The sequence below is a fragment of the Marmota monax genome, unplaced genomic scaffold (genome assembly GCF_021218885.2).
Source record: "Marmota monax isolate L192 unplaced genomic scaffold, Marmota_monax_Labrador192_F-V1.1 WCK01_AAM20220418_F8-fsc00021, whole genome shotgun sequence".
Lineage (NCBI taxonomy): Eukaryota > Metazoa > Chordata > Mammalia > Rodentia > Sciuridae > Marmota > Marmota monax.
Window position 1 is genome coordinate 970,987 of NW_026695228.1, and position 17,506 is coordinate 988,492.

At 38.4% G+C, this 17,506-nt stretch overlaps 1 long non-coding RNA gene across 2 annotated transcripts in view; it reads left to right on the top strand.

Annotated features, from left to right (window-relative positions):
• The first annotated feature begins 5,234 nt into the window (after nucleotides 1–5,234).
• The window catches only part of LOC124087552 (uncharacterized), a 66,403-nt gene continuing 54,131 nt past the window's right edge, over nucleotides 5,235–17,506 (top strand). The window contains exon 1 of one of the 2 annotated variants that reach the window (XR_009226051.1): nucleotides 5,235–5,365. This is a non-coding gene — a long non-coding RNA (uncharacterized LOC124087552). Of the gene's footprint in view, nucleotides 5,366–16,958; nucleotides 17,042–17,506 lie in introns of those variants that run through there. The other variant, XR_006850128.2, reaches the window with a different exon arrangement.

The following is a 17,506-nucleotide window of genomic DNA, read 5'->3' on the forward strand; positions in this document are numbered from 1 at the left end:
GGTGCATGCCTGTAATCCTAGTGGCTTGGGAGGCTGAGGCAGGAGAATCACAAATTCAAAACCAGCTTCAACAATTTAGTGAAGCACCAAGCAACTCAGTGAGACCCTGTCTCTAAATAAAATACAAAATAGGGCTGGGTTTGTGGCTCAGTGGTCGAGGGCCCCTGACTTTAATCCCTGGTATCCGTCTCGCCCCACAAAAAAAGAAATGAATATGCTGAACTAAGTGGGATGGGGGAGTGTTCTGGGAAGCCAGGTATATGAAGGACATCAGACAGGAGGCGAAAGGGAGCCTGGGAAGCCTGATTTGCCCATACATTTCCCTGGAGCTGGTTAACAGGGGCCTCAGTAGAACAAGAGGAACAAGGGCAAGTTGGTACTTTTGCAGGCCTGAAGCCAGGTGCCCTTTTGAATACCTCTGCTTGGAAGCATGAGAATACCTTACCTCAAGTTGATTTTCAGATGGCATAGCCTCAAAGGAACCAAAGAGGGTTGTAGAGAAAGTCACCTTGATCTAGTCCACAGGTACCACCTCTACCTTGCATGGCACTGTTGAACCCAGGGTAACTCAAAGTTACTGTAGGGAACTTCTCCACCCTGGCTTAAACCAGAAATGTCTCAGGAGTAATTTGCTTACAGTGTGGACATTAGATCCACACTGGAAAAGAAGTGAGACAGAAAGATTAAGCCTTTAGATTTAAAAAGAAGTTTCTTTAGATTTTGGCTTTGTAATTTACTTCCCAATTTCTCTGACTTCCCTTTTTCTCACCTGTAAGAAAGAGTTAATTACCTTACAAGCATTCATTAATTCATGAAGGATTTATTGACATCCACTTTGTATGAAGAACACTACCTGTAGGTGTTGAAATGACATTTTATGTATATATCTGAAGAGCATGGCATATAGTGGCTGTTCAACAAGTAGCAGCTATTACTATTGTTACTATAATTACCAGTAAGGACAAGTTGTTCAACAGAAAATGAAAGTGACAGTAGTGCAAATATCACATTAGGTAGCTTTCCAGCCATGATTCGAGAGACCCAAGCCTAGCATTGTTTTGTAGCTTATTTGATGGGTCGAGAGCATTTTTTCCTTTCTAGCTGGAAGCACCAAATCTTTCTTTAATGGTTATGTGACTTCTGACAATTCTGGTCAACCATATCTCAGAAGGAAATTGATTCAGTTTCACTAAATATCATCCCATTTCATGAGAGTTAATACAGATTTGTTATAATTTTAATCTGGTAAGGAGTCAGTCAGTAGAAAATTAAAATTTTAATGAAGATTCTTATTAGCTGTTCTACACAAATAATGGGACTATAATCTCACTCAAGATTCTTGGCACAACAATTCTCATTTCAATTTCACAAATAATTATTATTTCATGTTCATATTGCTTTGTATTTCTTAAATGTTTTCAATTAATTTTTTCCTGTTACTCTGGAAAAATCCCTCCAAAACCAAAAAACAAAACCTTTGAGCTATTTTAGCATGTTAATCTCCATTTCACAGATGGGGGAATATGGGATAGTTTTTTGAGCAAACACCAATGCCTTCTGTTATGCTAATAAAAATAATGCAAAGTTCTCCCCTAATGAGTGGCCACAACCAATACCTATTATTAAATGAAACACACACACACACACACACACACACACACACATACACACTATTGGATCAAAGCTTGTAATGCTCAGTGAAGAAAAAAAAAGACTGCACAACTTCTTTCAGAAAATTCGTGTGTTGAACTAAATTCAATTAAAGACAGCGATTCCATCTCCTCTCTGCTGAGTTCCTGCCTGTACAACCCACATTCCCCACTGCCTGCCCCTTCCCTCCAACTACTCTTTTTTTTAAAAAAAAATATTTTGTTGTAGTTGGACACAATACCTTTATTTTATTTTTGTGCGGTGCTGGGGATAGAACCCAGGGCGCTGCACATGCTAGGCGAGCACTCTACCACTGACAACCCCAGCCCCTTCACCTACTCTTTTAATTCAATTTATCAGTTAATTTTTGCTGTGTAGTGGCCACACAATTTCAGTTTTAGTTTGTTTCTGCCTCATGCACCTGTGGATTGGGCCAGGTTGGTTCTGCTTCATGCCAAAGTAGAAGTGTCTACCCAGGGTCTGTTTTTCTCATAGCAATGGCCTAAGTGCACTAGTATAAACTTAAGGCATAAGCACATTTTAATTCTTTTCTGGTGGCGCAATCCATTGGTAGAAGCAAAGCACATGGCCTCTTTGAAAGTTGAGGGGCGGGGAAGTTTGCTGCCTAGCAAAGGTTTTGGACATATTATTGGTGGGGGCTGTGAAGCCCAATGACGTCCTGCAGTCGTAGGCAGTATCTTTCTCTTTTTTTTTCCTCATCTTTTTTTCTGACTTGCCAGTTAGAGTGTAACAGCATCTTCAAGTTAAGATACATTTCAGCAAGAACAAGATCCCCAAGGATGTGCCAGGTAGAAAGACATGTAATACCCAGGTAGGCTGACCAGGGATAGCCCAGGGGTGGTAGATTTACAGCTAAAATACTTTCATCTTCTACCTCTACATTTAAGAACTTTGCAATATGACTGAAGATTTCCTTGCCCAGAGGTTGAGTCCATTCCCCAACCTCTGGAATCCGGGCTGACTGGTGACATATTTGACGAATAGCATGCAGTGTACATGATGGCGTGCTAATTCCAATCCTCTTCAGTCATGGAGAGGCCTTGCGTGTGTTCATTCTTTCTGGGGTACCACCATGAGAATAAGCCTGGGCTAGCTGAGGAAAGGTGGGGAGACCATATGGGAAAGAGTTGTCCCTGCTGAAGCCATTACTGACCATCCTGTCCATAGACAACTTAAAGTGATGGACGGCTCACAGGTGTGTATTGGGTGGGTTGTTAGGCAGAAATACTAACTAAAACACCCTGGAACTTCCCATCTTGGGAGGGTTAGATGGAATACCAGATGACGCCCCTCAATCCTCAAACCTGTGGCCCCTCTTTCCAATATCCCCTAACTTTTCTATCATCTGCATGTGTCGTGGCCATTTCTTTAGGAGAGTGATGTGATTCTAATTGATTTTGGAGAACACGATGCTTGATGTAATGAAAAGGAAACAAAGCCCACAGTGGCTTCTGTTGGAGCTGTCAGATGCATTTCCATTTTTGTAACAATTGTAATTAATTTGAGCGAGGTAGAAAATTCATTTTCTTTGAGGAATCTGTGAACTATAGAGAAATTTGCCAATAAGCAGTGTTTGGAATTTTAGTCCCCATGTAGGAGGCACAATAATTTTACGCTGACAGCTAATATGCAGGGAAACCAACTCAAGATAAAGGAAGGGATTTGCCCACTATTGTGTGTTTCTGGAAAGATGTGATAATGGGATTGAAAGCAAATGGAAAGGTAAGAAGCCTGATATCAAAGCGCTACTTTTTTTTCTCCCCTATTTTATTTTGTCAGCACTAAGATGCAGTTAAAAAAAAAAGAAGAAAAAAAAAAGGAAAGAAAAAGAAACGTAAGGAGATAAGTGTGGTGAACTGCCATTCAAACTTTTAAAATTCTTGAACTTATTTAAGGGTAAGACCTTTGGGGTCTGTAGAAAATATCACTTTGCAGAATTGCCCATTCTTTCAGTTATACCATAATTCCACTGTAAATTTTCTGTACTTTAGTGTTCTGTTGTCAATATTTTTTTCTGCTCATAACTGAACTCTAATGGGCTACTTTCACATTTGTGGGCACTTGTCACTAGTTTGTTTTTTATGGTGCACTGTTGTAGTTGAACTTTGGTACTGGTTTAAATTATTCTATCAACGCCCTAGGGAATGGATCACCAGTGAAATCTGTATAAAATCAGGGCACAACAGAATGTTCCATGCTGTATTTATGTATCCTGATAAACTTATTAATATACTTTGGCAACACTTCTCGGTGGTGATGGTGGGTTTGCTGAGTTCCATTTATACTTCACCTCGTGTCCCTGTTGGAGGGCAGACACGTTATTATGATATCAGCATTTAGCATGTGTAGCACTGAGTAAATGAATCAATCACTTTGGGGTGAGAAGGGGGTCAGCTTCCAGCAAGTCTCTTTGTGGGGACAATGAGAACATGAAGGAACCAGGACTTCCTTTCCTGCTGACCTTTCCCAAATATATAGCCTTTGCCTGTGTTAGTATTCACAGGATGTTTGGAATTCTTTCCGAGTCCTGGAGCTTGGCAGGGAATTGATCACAAAGGGACTCACCTTGCATGATGACCTCTTTATGAATTAAGAGAAGAAAGTAAATATTTCTAGCAATAATATGAGTGTAGTAATTTTTATGTTTTGTTCATTGCTCTATTGCCAGCACCCTGAAGAGTACCTGGCACATAGTAGGAACTCAATAGATATCTGTTCAAGGAATGAAAAGAAATTTGAGGAGGATAGAGACCAAGATCTAGGTGAATTTTCATACCAACTAAAGAAATCCCTTCACCTTACATTTATCTAAATTCCTTCCTCTCCCACAAACCATACTTCAGGGCTGGGGTCAAGTTTAACCCAAGGTCAGCATCAGGTATTTTATGTTTATTCCTCCTGTCTCATGATCTCCTCCTTATCTGAACATGTGGGGTCAGATATCTCTGGGTCTTACAACATCTGTCCTGCAAACAGGTGGGGTAATTTTGTATATGTGAATGGAGCTCAAAAGAGAGGACTGGGCCTTAGGTACACATGTGAGAGTCATTGGTACGTGGGTAGTAATGAGAGTCATAGTGGTGAGCATGTTCAGAATAAGGCAATATTCTGAACATAAGCAAATACAAAGCTTCACACTAGAATATGCACACAAAAACAGACTTTCATTGTTTGGGTCAGGCTTTTAGCTTCTGTATAACTGACAGGTTGACAATTCAGATGGTTTTTGACAAATATTCACTGGTCAACCAAGGATCAACTGAATTGTTCCCCTAACAGTAGCAAACAAAGTGTGGATGGTGAATTCAGCTTTCATCTGAACTCAAGTAGAAAAGAAAGACCTGGGTTAGCTATAGCACTGGAACAAGGACTAACATAACAAACAGGAATGGAGAGGGTGCTGAGCTGATTCTCTCTGATTGGAGGTGGACTTCTAGGATTCTTATGGTAGGCTAAGGGAAGGATTCTGATTGGCTCCATTGGATCCTATGCAGATTCCTGAAGCAATCACTGAGGTCTAGAGGATGTGGTATGTGACTGACTCAGTTTGGGTCACATGCACCCTCTGTGGTTAGTGGAAAGAGTGTGTTATCCGAAAGCAGAGAGGAAGGCATGAATACTGAGTAGACAAAAATAGTCCCTACAGACTATTATAACTAGAAAGAAGTTGTTACGCCTAAGCTCTTACTTGAAGGTAAGATTAAGCTGTCTTCTGTTTAGTTTGCATGCCTGAGTTTAAGCAGGTTGAAGTTTACCCACGCAAATGTATACTGAGAAGGCCAAATCAGCCTGAATCATAGACTAGACAACTGGAAAATAAAACATATATGCTTTGCCTGAATCTTTTGCTCTGCCTAAAGTCTGTTTTATAGTGTTTGCATGATTTCATTTGGCAAAGGCATAGAAGGTACTTAGCTGTAAAATGGTGAGTAATTATATGCCACAGTAAGTGTCTGAGCCATTACCCACAGTAAGTTAGTGTGCAACCTGTCAGAGGAAAAGAGCCTTTGGATTTATACTGTAATTAGTCCATATTTGCTCTGCTCCAGAAAAAAAAAGTCTCTTGGCCTACTTTCAACGTATTTTAAGTAGAATAAAATCTCTGTTATTTAAAATCATGCTGTACAATTGCATGAAAAATACTAGTTTTTAGGATTGGCCAAATAAGGTTCTGAGAGTTCTCTTTGGAAAGAAGATAAGTCTCAAGAATGTGAAATTTAATTGCTTCTGTTCATCAGCAGATTTTTATTTTTTATTTTTTGTGATATTCCTTTCTTTACCTGTTGATTTGGGGATCTGAGGGCATGACCTGTCAGTAATCATCGTGAGACTGCTTTTAGCCTTAACTTGTAATTAAACGACTATTTATAGCCCTTTGCTGCTCTCAATGTTTCTCCATTCGTTACATCATCCCTGTGAGTAAGATCTTGATAGACTCAGAAATGGAGACTCAGACTCATGTTAAGAGGTTTTTCTAATGTCACATAGATAATAAGTCGCACAGCTAGGACTCAAGCCCATGCCTTCTATGTCAAATAGGATGCTTTTGGATATACCTGACTAATCATGGCTAAAACAGTAAAGAATGTCACATAAAGAGAAGGCCGGAGGCAAGTAGGTCCCGGTTAGTTCAAGAAGTAAAGCTGGTGTCTCCTTGATTCCTTCACTCTTCCTCTCAAGGCTGCACGATGCTTGCAGCAGCTTCAAGCATCACATCTTCACATTCAGATTCTAAAACAGGACTGCAGGTAGGAAACCTCTGGACCTTAGTCGCTCCTCTTCTTCACCTAACCCATCTTCTCTCCCTCCCTGCCTTTCTCTCTCCATTTCTGTTTTTTTTTTCTCTTTTACCCTCCTTCTTTGCTTTGTTCTAGCTCTCTTTTCCTCTGCATCTCTCTTTCCTCTCTCATCTTTCATCCCCCTTTCTCTTTGATACTAGGGATATAACCCCACAGGTGCTCTAACAGGGAGCTATACCCCCAACCATTTTAAATTTTATTTTGAAATGGAGACTCATTAAGTTGCTGAGGCTGGTCTCAAACTTTTGATCCCTCTGCCTCAGCCTCCTGAGTAGCTGGGATTACAGGTATGTACTGAGCCTGGCCTTCTCCTGTCTCTTTCATCAAGAAGCATGTCTTTCAAAGAAATAATTTTCCAGAAGTGTCTCCATATTGTCCAGTGTAGGCTAGATTTTTTACTCCTATATGCAAGAAAGGTTGGGAAAGTGAATACCTGACATTTTTAGTCTCCAGGCAAATTTTGCTCTAAAAGATGGCAAACAGTATTGGGAAGTGACTGTGGAGTTGACAGATGTGTCTGCTACATATTTCACTTGATACCCAATATTATTTTATCTCATTGGATTTGTTTTAGAACTAGAAATGAAATGTACTAATTTATTTAGAAATCGCTTATTGAGACTTTGGTCTTCACTAGCAGTGCTGTAGGTGTTCTGTGTCTGCAAATATTCATGGATTCTTTTCTTTCCTTTAAGGAAAGAAAATGATTGAAGAAAGAAGGCAGGACCTTGATGAAACTGCTCTAAATGCAAATTGACATATAAGTGTAATTGTGCTGCAAAATGAACTGCAGGAGTTTAGAGTAAAGAAACAAATATCACCTCTAGCTAGTATTTGGTATTTAAGAACTAGAATGAATGTTACCAATTCAGTATTCCACCAGGAATGTCTGGGTGCAATATGTTACTGGGTAATAATGCAAATCCCCTGCAGTATATAGATAGCTGGGATCCTCATTTTTGGTTAGAAAGTGGAAGGCAATGAATTGAAAATGTGGCAGCTGAAGTTGTGTGCACCGAGGTACAGAGCCAAGACTGAGAGATATACATTAGATTCTTTTGACAACAAACCATTTTCAGGAACTCAAGGAGTCTTTCATATTGGGACACTGGCCAATTTTGGGTCACTGTGCTAGACTTGCTGGTTAATACACAATCATTGTTTTGTTCTTTTTCTTTCATTTATGTTTCTTTTGGGACTTTGTGGCCAATATGCTTGGGGGTATAAAGTTGACTATTAGACTGTGCACAGTTTTTAGAGAAAGATTGCAAGCCAATAGAAGGATGGGCCCAGAACACATATGTGGTCATTTCAAACCATTAGTTTTTAACATGATACTCATAGACGAGGTGGATTTTTCCCAAGAATAGCTTGGACAGATATTTTTTGAGGCAAATATTCTTCTATTATTTCCAACTTAAGAGAATATTCTTAAAAATATAAAGTTTATGGATTTTTGAGAATGATTATCTGTCATGAACATTAAAAAAAAAACCCTGTTGGTCCTTGATAGAGTGTATTACATATAGTAGGAGTTCAATAAATGTGTATATAGAAGAAGTTCAATAAGTATTTTACTAAATGAATGCTTGTTTCTTCAAGTATTCTAGGAAAGATTTAAAAAATAGCTTCAAATTTGAACATATTCTTTACTGGACATCAAGAGCCTCAAAACTAAATAAAAATTTCGCTTGTAATATAAACATCTTGAGTAATAAAACAGTAAGTTTTGTTTAACATTTGGAAATATTTATTATGATATAATTAAGACATACAAAAATAGAAGAAGAGATTGGAGTAGGGGCAACAGAAAGATTCTAGCAAAGTTTTTTTTAAAAAATATTTTTAAAAATTCTCGATAGACCTTTATTTTATTTATGTATTTATACACGGTGCTGAGAATCAAACCCAGTGCTTCACACATGCCAGGCAAGTGTGCTACCACTGAGCCCCAGCCCCAGCCCCTCTAGCAAAGTTTTGAGAATTGTTTTTGCAATTGAGCTTCTGCCACTTCCATGAGAAAAGCATTCTCAGTTAGACTCGACAGTGGCCTAGCTTCATGAACAATGAAGGCAGAACAGTCTCAGCTAAGCCGACTGAATAAAGTTCTGACTAATTCAGAGCCACCAGTTCAACCTACAGACAGTGGAGTAAGCCCATCCAGATCAACAGAGCCACACAGCTGACCCACAGCTACATGGAAATGAAATGTATATTTGCATATATGTCAAGAAGGACTTGTGGTTTGTTGTCCCTCAACCACAACATGGTGATGGACAACCAATACAGTGGGACTTAACTATTTTTATTGTATACATATGTTGGTTTGTCATTATTTGAGCCTGTGATTACTTCTTCTGGATATTTTTTAAGGAAATGAATGCAATTGTGCTGAACAGAAAATATAGAACCATGATAATTGGATACAAGGGGGAAAAAATCAAACAAAACCTCCTTGATAATTTCTAGACCTGATTCCTAACTTTTTTTTTTTTTTGGCATTGATTCTGACTATGATTTTATATATAAAAATTATTTCAATAGTGAAAAAGAAAATGAGTAATTAGTTGTTCACTAACATGAAGAAAATGAAAAAGTTAAGTTATTGAAAAAAGGAAAATTTACCCAAATCATGAGAACGAAATAATGTTTATTTATTTTATTTTGCAGTGCTGAAGATGCAAATTTATTTTTAAAGTTGGCTTAAAAAGTTTGGTTTGAGGGCATTTATTTACTTACATTTTTAGCAGCCTCTTCAACCCTTTCAAATGCTGTGTGTTTTTGTTCCTGACCACAATGAGCATTATTCTTAATAAACAGGGTCATAGCTCTGGATCTTATTTTCAATAATTATTAAAACTCTTATTTGCCTATGCCAGTTCCTTTATAGTTTCTGGCCTCATTTTTCTAGCTGACGGCCATGGGCCCATATTAATATTTATGTGGAACCCATAGAAGTCTGGTTCACTTTAGACTTTAAAGTCACTTTAGAGTTTATAAGGAGATAATTAGTTCCCACAAATTAAGCAGGATTGAATTTCATTGCATATTCAATCCAATTATTCTTGAAATCCTCAGATAATCCCCAAACCTCATTTGAGTGATTAGTATCCATGTTTTCTACATCAAGTCTTCCACAAAGAATTGTAATGAAGAAGATGGAGATTTTAAAGTTTTACCTCTTTCCCTACTTCTCAAATCCATATATTTTTTTTCCTTTTTACTATCTTAACTCTTTCAGACCTTCAGCTCTGCTTCCTGGTTTATTTACCTTCTCTATCCAATCTGAGCCCCATCCTTATCACCATATTCCTCATGTCTCCCAGTTCCTTCATCTGTCTATCCTTCTGCTATATCTTCCATGCCAGCCCTCAACCCAGGACAGCTCAACCCCACACAGGAGGACCTCATTGCAGTGCATATACACCATTCCCTTGGGCCTTGGCTCTACTTATAGGCCAACTCCAGGATTTCTTCCTCCCACTCTACCCTCGATACTACCATTGGTTTTTTCTTGTAGAGCATGATCAAAAGCAATCAATGAATCTCTCCTGCCTCTAAGTCCTGGGCATGGCATCCAAAGCCTTTGCAATCTAGCAGTCAACAATTTCCTACCTTCATTTTCTGCCTGTCAGTCAGAAAGGAGTGAAAAGTAACTGGAAACCACAAGAAATGGAAGAGTCCATCAGGATAGAACTGGCTCACCCATTGCGTCCAGAAGAGTGCGGCAATTTGGGAAATGACAGGTAGGAATTATGTTCCTGGGGGCTGCACTCTGGAGAAATAACTCACAGTTTGAAAGTATAGAGAGATGCCTTGGGCTTGCTGTTCCTTAGAGCAAAACTTCAGATACAAGCTGTGTGAAGTCAGTTTATTTAGAAATTTAAACTCAGAGAAAAAGATACAGGATAGGGGAATGAAACTGGGAAAGAGGGAAAGCTAACTGAGTTGCCCATTGCTAGAGGTGTCTAATGTTGGATTCAGTGGGACTTTTTGAAGAACCTTACAAAATAAATTTAAGGACTGTTTGAATGAGTCTCCAGCCATACTACCCTGAACTCGCCTGATCTTGTAATAACTGTTTGCTTGGGGGATGCAAGGAGGGATACTTGTCAGCTTCTGTCCTCCATGGTGAAGGGTGGCCTCAACTGATGCTAAGTCTCCTGTACTTTGGGATTGAGAAAGCATAAATTCCAAGTGATTTGGAAGACATCTCGGGACCTGCCTCAAAATAGTCCCTCGGCAGCAAGCAAGAGGTCTTCTAGTGTAGCTTAAGGTGAGATACAATCTAATTGCTCCAGCACATAAGAGATCAAAGACTACATAAGACTAGTAACTGCAGCATTAGCTAAAGTAAGAGGCGGAGCCAAGAAGACTTGGAAGTGTGCATAGGAAGCATTCCATTTGGGAGGTGACATGCTGAACCAGAGTCATTGAGGAAAATCCACTTGAAAAAATAACAAGTCAAGCAGACCATGGTCAAGGCCTCTGCTCCAAACCTTGCTATGGTCCCCATTTTTCTATTATAATAGCCAAGTCTTTTTCACAGTTGTCCACAAGGACACAATGTGGTCTGTTTCCCTCTTTACCTCCCTGATTTCATCTCCTTTTCTTCTCCTCTCCTATCATTCATGTTCTCACCATATTGTTCTCCTTGTTGCTATTTTCACAAACTCCTGATTTAGGATATTTGCACAGGCTCTGCTGGGAGCAAGCACTGTGATTGATATTGGTTCCTTGCCATCGCTGTTCACATGCCACTCTCCCAGAGGCTGACCTTGATCACCCTGCGAAAAATGGCACCTTCTCATATTCCCAATGCTTCCTTCCTTTTCTCTCTATGTAAAGTTTGCTTTCTCCTTAGGTTTATTCTTTATTTTTCTCTCTCCCTCTACAGAAGGCAAGCTCCGCAAGGGCTGGCATCTTCAGTTGGTTTGTTGTTGAATGTGTCCTAAATACCTGTGACAAAAACAGTACATAGCTGGTGCTCCACAAAGTTTTATTTTAAATAAGAAAATGAAACAGCAATCCCATATGGTAGAAACACTGAAGCGAATCCTGCCTTTACAGGAGGCCTCACAGTTGTTCCCTTTTGTTCGTTTTTGGGCTCAGGCAGTTTGCAATCCAGTCTGTAGGAATACTAGCTGCCTGTTCCTAATTGGAGCAGAAACATAGATGGGCTGGATTTATAACTGTGGCCCTTCTTATATTGAAATTCAATATTGGCCCAAGTATGTTGTTACATTGTGTATTGTGTGCATGTACGAATATGTAACAACAAATACCACCACTATGTGCAACTATAATGCACCAATTAAAAAAAAAAGTGGGGAAAGAAAAAAAATTCAAGGCAGAATAGTGGTGAAACCCAAGAAAGTTGTCATCCTAACAGATCGACATTTGATGAATCACAGTAGAACTTCTTTCAAAGGAAGGTAGAAAGGACCTTTCTGTCCACGAAAGTCAGTAGTCATGATTATGATGCTTCATGTGATGCTTTAATTTACTGTATATCAATTAGGTAGTATAACAATTGTTTGCAATAGGTATTAAGATTTCTACCTTACAAGCAAATGTTTATGGACATATTTGTACTTCAGAAAAACTGAGGCAGGATTCACATAACATAAAGTATACAACTCAGTGATAGTGCATTCACAAGTATTGATCATTATCTAGACCTAAAAGATTTTTATCATTCCACAGAGAGATCCCAACCTCATTAAGCAGTTCTTCTTCATTTTCCTTTTCCCAAATCTCTTGGAAGCCACAAGTCTGTTTTCTGTTTCTATAGATTTACTCATTCCTGGTGTCTATAGATGCAGTCAAACATTATGTAAACCTTGTGTCTGATCTCGAATTTAGCATGTTTTCAAGATTCATCTAGGGTGTAGCATGTATCTATACTTCATTTTTATTTATGACCAAGTAACATTCCATTATATGATATACATTTTGTATCTTTGCATTCATCATTTGATGAACATTTGGATTGTTTCCGCCTTTGGCTATTATGATTATTATTACTATGGACATTTGTATACAAGTTGTTGTTTAAACAATACTTTGGGGTATGTACATGTGAAGTGGAATCTACATTTATTTTTAGACATTCCATTTTGGGAGCGTTATTTCCTGTAAGATACCAGCATTTATTGAAGTGACATTAGATGTATAATCTAAATTGGATATTAGACAACATTAAGAGAATTAGAACTACAAATTATAAAAGAAAATGGAAAATAAGAAAGCAAAAATTCAAATAAAAATATTTAAACCATAGACTCCTCATGTTTCCTACAATTAGACTGAGAATTTGATTAGTAGGTTACCTGGCAGGTGTTGATGGCTTTTCTAAGTTAGAAATGAAACCTAGAAATAAACCCATGAAACCTAAAAGGCTTAGTTGACAACAGAAAAATGGAACACTTCTGTACAAACAAATGAAAAAGAAGCTAAAAGATGACTAGAAAACTAAGGAGCTATTTGCAACATTGTAACAAAAGATCAACATCCATAGTATGTAAACAGTACAGATAAATCATTTAAATATAAAATGAAATATGCTATATAAATGGATAAATATACTTTTTACAGAATTTGTTTTGGAGGATTCCAATTGGAAAAATTTAAAAAGACAGGTAATATTCGTAATTCATAGTCATGGAGAAGAGGTCAGTGTAACACGTTGTCAGTGAACATTTATATTGGTAAACCTTTGTTGGAGGACAAGCTAATAACAGTGTTATATTGGTGAAAGAAAGACACATAAATTGATATAGATCAATGGGACCCTGAAAAGACCTTCACAGATCCTTGACAAAGGAGCAAAAGCAATTCAATAAAGAAAGGATAATCTTTATTGAATTGGTGTTGGAACAATTCTGAATCCATATGCAGAAAAAGGAAACTAGACACAAACCATTCACAAAAACCAGCACATTGAAATGAAATCTCAACTGGAGATAAAAAAAATCCTATCTCATGAAAATTGAAGAGAGATCAGTAGAGGAAAAGGACCCTGCAGGAGGGAGGAAGGTCTTGAAAGGGGAATTAGATATCCCCTTTGATATCAGCCAAATTATATTGTTATATCATGTGCATGTGTAAATATGGAACAACACATCCCACCATTCATATATAATTATAATGCACCAATAAAAAATATGAGAAAAAGAAAATCCTAGGAACTCTCAGTGATAAAACACAGAATATATTCAAAAGACATAATATCAGGCTTTTCATTAACAACACTTGATGCATAAACCCATTGTACAATATACTGAGAATTGGTGGGAAAATTCGACAGATAGAAAGGACACCATTAGAACTTACATTATCTTCCTGTGAGAGGAGAAATTGCATCATGTAGCTTATAACCTTAGACTTAGACAGAAAACTAGGGTTCAGCCAAAGTCTGGGGATATGTATTATCTTAATTCATTTTGAGTTGCTACAACAAAATACCCAAGACTGGGTAATTTTTAAAGAAAAGAGGTTCATTTATGATCATAATTCTGGAGTTTGGGAAGTCCAAGATCAAGGACTATATCTGGATGCTGCTTTACCTCATGGTAGGAAAGCAAGGGAGAGAGGGGACACATGCAAAAGGAGCACATGTACAAGAGTGAGGGGTGGTGCCAGGCTGAGTTTATAATACCTGCTTTTGTGATAAATGACCCACTTTTGCAGGAATTATATTAATTCCTTCATGAAGTTTCCACTTCATGGTCAAATACCTTGCCCTGGGCCTCACCAGCCAACACTGCTGCCATGGCAATCAAATTTCCACATGACGGCTGGGGGTGTGGCTCAGTGGCACAGCATGTGCTTAGTATGTACGAGGCCCTGGGTTCATTCCCTAGAAAAATCAAACAAGCAAAAAATTCAGAAAAAGAAAACCAATCAAAATCCAAATCAGCTGGGTGTGGTGGCACAGGCCTATAATCCCAGCAGCTCTAGAGGCTGAGACAGAGTTCAAAGCCAGTCTCAGCAACTTAGCGAGGCCCTGAGAAACTTAGCAAGACTTTGTCTCTAAAAAAAAAAAAATATTTATAAAAGGGATGGGGATGTGGCTTAGTGGTTAAGGACCCCTGGGCTCAATGTCTAGTACCAAAACAAACAAACAAAAAAACCAAAACAAACACAAACAAACAAGCAAATAAATAAAAAGAACCTTAAAACAAGATGAGTTTCAAAGGAGAAAGGTCATATTCAAATTATAGCAGGTTACAAAAACCATTTAAGAGACAGAAATGAAAGCAGGGCATGCTACGGGGGCAAGATGATTAGTGCATTCAGTCTTGGCTAAGCCAATTAAACAATGTGAGTCTGGACACCCATAATTTTCTCAACTATGTATCTATTCTCTTTATACCAATTGTGGCACAGCAGTTATCAACAATATTCATTTAATCTCTGCGCTGTATTGTATTTTCTATAGAGCCTCTGGCAGCTGACCAAGTTGACTTTAAAGAAAGCTTTTTGGTCATTGTGATCACTCAGAGCATGACAGCTCCTTCTACCCCAAGACATGATTTGAATGGAAAGCTTTTGCTCAAAAACAATGCAGTTTAGGCTGGTCAGTTAATCAAAAGTATGAGGCTAGGAGATGCCATTTCATCACGTGGAAAACTTTTGATGCATTCCCTCATCTACTCTCCACATGCAGTTTTCCAGTGAAAATCGCCCCATATACCACCAGATGGAATTTTATGCAAGTACACATCGATGTGTGCCAGGAGAGTCAGAGGAGAAATTTCAAAGCACAGCTGCCAGCTCTGCCTAACATAGGACTGAAAGAACCAAATTTATAAGCAGGTGCTTGCCAGACAGCAGACCTCTCAGTTTAGCCAATTATGTAAATAGAGCCTGAAGAAGGATTTGTGCCAGGCTCAGTTTCAGATGAAAGCCTGGCTCTTCTGAAGCCCAGTCCTGGGTCTACACTGTTTTAATGGTTTTTGCGTCCTCTCCAGTTTTGATTTTATCTTTCTAATTTGTGGAGAAACTCTTCCTCTTCAAGCAGCTTTGGACATACCGAGCAAAACTTTCATGAAATTGGTAAATGTAGACATAAAATCAACAACAACAACAAAAAAAAGGAGTTTTAATCACTTATGCTGTGTGTGTGTGTGTGTGTGTGTTTTCTTATCCTTTTTCTTTTTCCTTTTGGTACCAAGGGGTGCTCAATCCCTGAGCCACATCCCCAGCCCTTTTTAATGTTTTATTTTGAGACAGGATATTGCTGAGTTGCTTCGGGCCTCACTAAGTTGCTGAGGCTGGCTCTGAATTTGCGATTCTCCTGCCTCAGCTTCTTGGGCTGCTGGGATTACAGGTACCACCATGCCTGGCTCATGCTGTTTTTTAGTTCACGAGGCAAGGATTCTTAAGAATTAAGTGTGTTTTAAAGCAAAGTGTCTCCATGTATCGTATTTTATTTTCTGATTCCTTGAAACCAAACCAAAGCCTATATTGTGATGATCACTGGGAAGTGAGCAGATGCTTTATTTTTGTATCCAAAGTTATCTGGGGGACCTAGTGCACTTTTATGGCACAAGAGGAATCCAAATCCTAGAAAAGGATGGGGACTAGGAAGAAAACAGCTTTGGGCTCAATCCTCATCTGGAAGGTAGGGGACATGGAAATATTCTTTTTTAAATTTATTATACTTATTACTATATTTGTGGTTGTGGATTCCTTTGTGCACTGCTTTCTTTGCTTTGGCTTGGGCTCTGTGAGGGGCAGGACCGCCTTTCTTTGCTTTGGGCTCCATCTTGGTGAAGGGGGCTTTTGCTGTGGATATTTTTTCCCTACAGCAGAAGATGAGTTACAATAGCCCTTTAATCAACTGCATAAATTCTTTTTGAATGGGTGAATTCTACTCATACCAGTTCCAGATTTGGAATATTAGATTGTATCTTACTTTTTGTGTATTGCAAAAAAAATGTTATAAGAACTTGCTCATACATATATCTCTGTATATCCTCACTAGTGCTTAACATCTTTCTACAAGTAGAATTCCTGGCATAAATAGTCCATACATTAGAATTTTGGCAAATACTATCAACTTTGCCTTCCAAGACAGGTTTACTAGTATACACGCCTACTGACACTGTTTTACAGTGCCTTTTCCTCCAATTCCTATTAACAATGAATGCCTTTCTTTTACATATTTTCTCAACCCACTAGAATCAACCCCAAATATAATTCTTTTTGAATTGTTTGCTTACTCTTCAATAGATTGGGTTGTCTTTTAAAAATGATTCATAGGTGCTATTTACATATTATACATAAAGATCTTTTGCTACTTAAGTTACAAATACTTGTAGTTGTCTAGTTATCTTTTACTTTTTTGCCCCTTTTGATGTACAGTTGTTCTTCATATTTATGTAGTCACACCTGTTTTATGTTTGGGTTTCATTTCTTATGTAACTGTTTTACTTCTGGGTTTCATTTCATATTTAGAAAAGTCTTTGAAAGCTGAAAAGCGCCCGTAAGTCAAATTTTCCACCATGAAGACACCACATGGAACCTGTAGAACCACTTTATGACTCCAGTGGCTTTTGTTCCCGGTAAGCAGGTCTTGGCTGTGCCTCTCTGGATGTACCTGTCTGTCCAGATTTCAGGTCAGCCATTTACCTTCTACCTTAGTTTCTGGTGCGCCCAAAGAAGTCATTGATTGTCAGTTTGTCAGATTTTTTCTTATTGTAAAATGGAAGTGATGACTTCTAATACTTTTATGTATTTTTTATTTGTTGTTGTAGGATATATATAACAGTAGAGTGCATTTGGACATATTGTACATACATGGAGTACAACCCATTCCAATTAGGATCCCATTCTTGTGGTTGTACATGATGTGGAGTTTCACTGGTCATGTGGTCATATATAAACAGAAAAGTTATATCCAATCTAATCTACTGTCTTTCTTATTCCCACCCCCTGCTTCCCTTCACTTCCCTTTGTCTAATGCAGTGGGCTTCTATTCTTCCCCTCCTTAACCTTCCTTGTTGTGGGTTCACATCCACATATCAGAA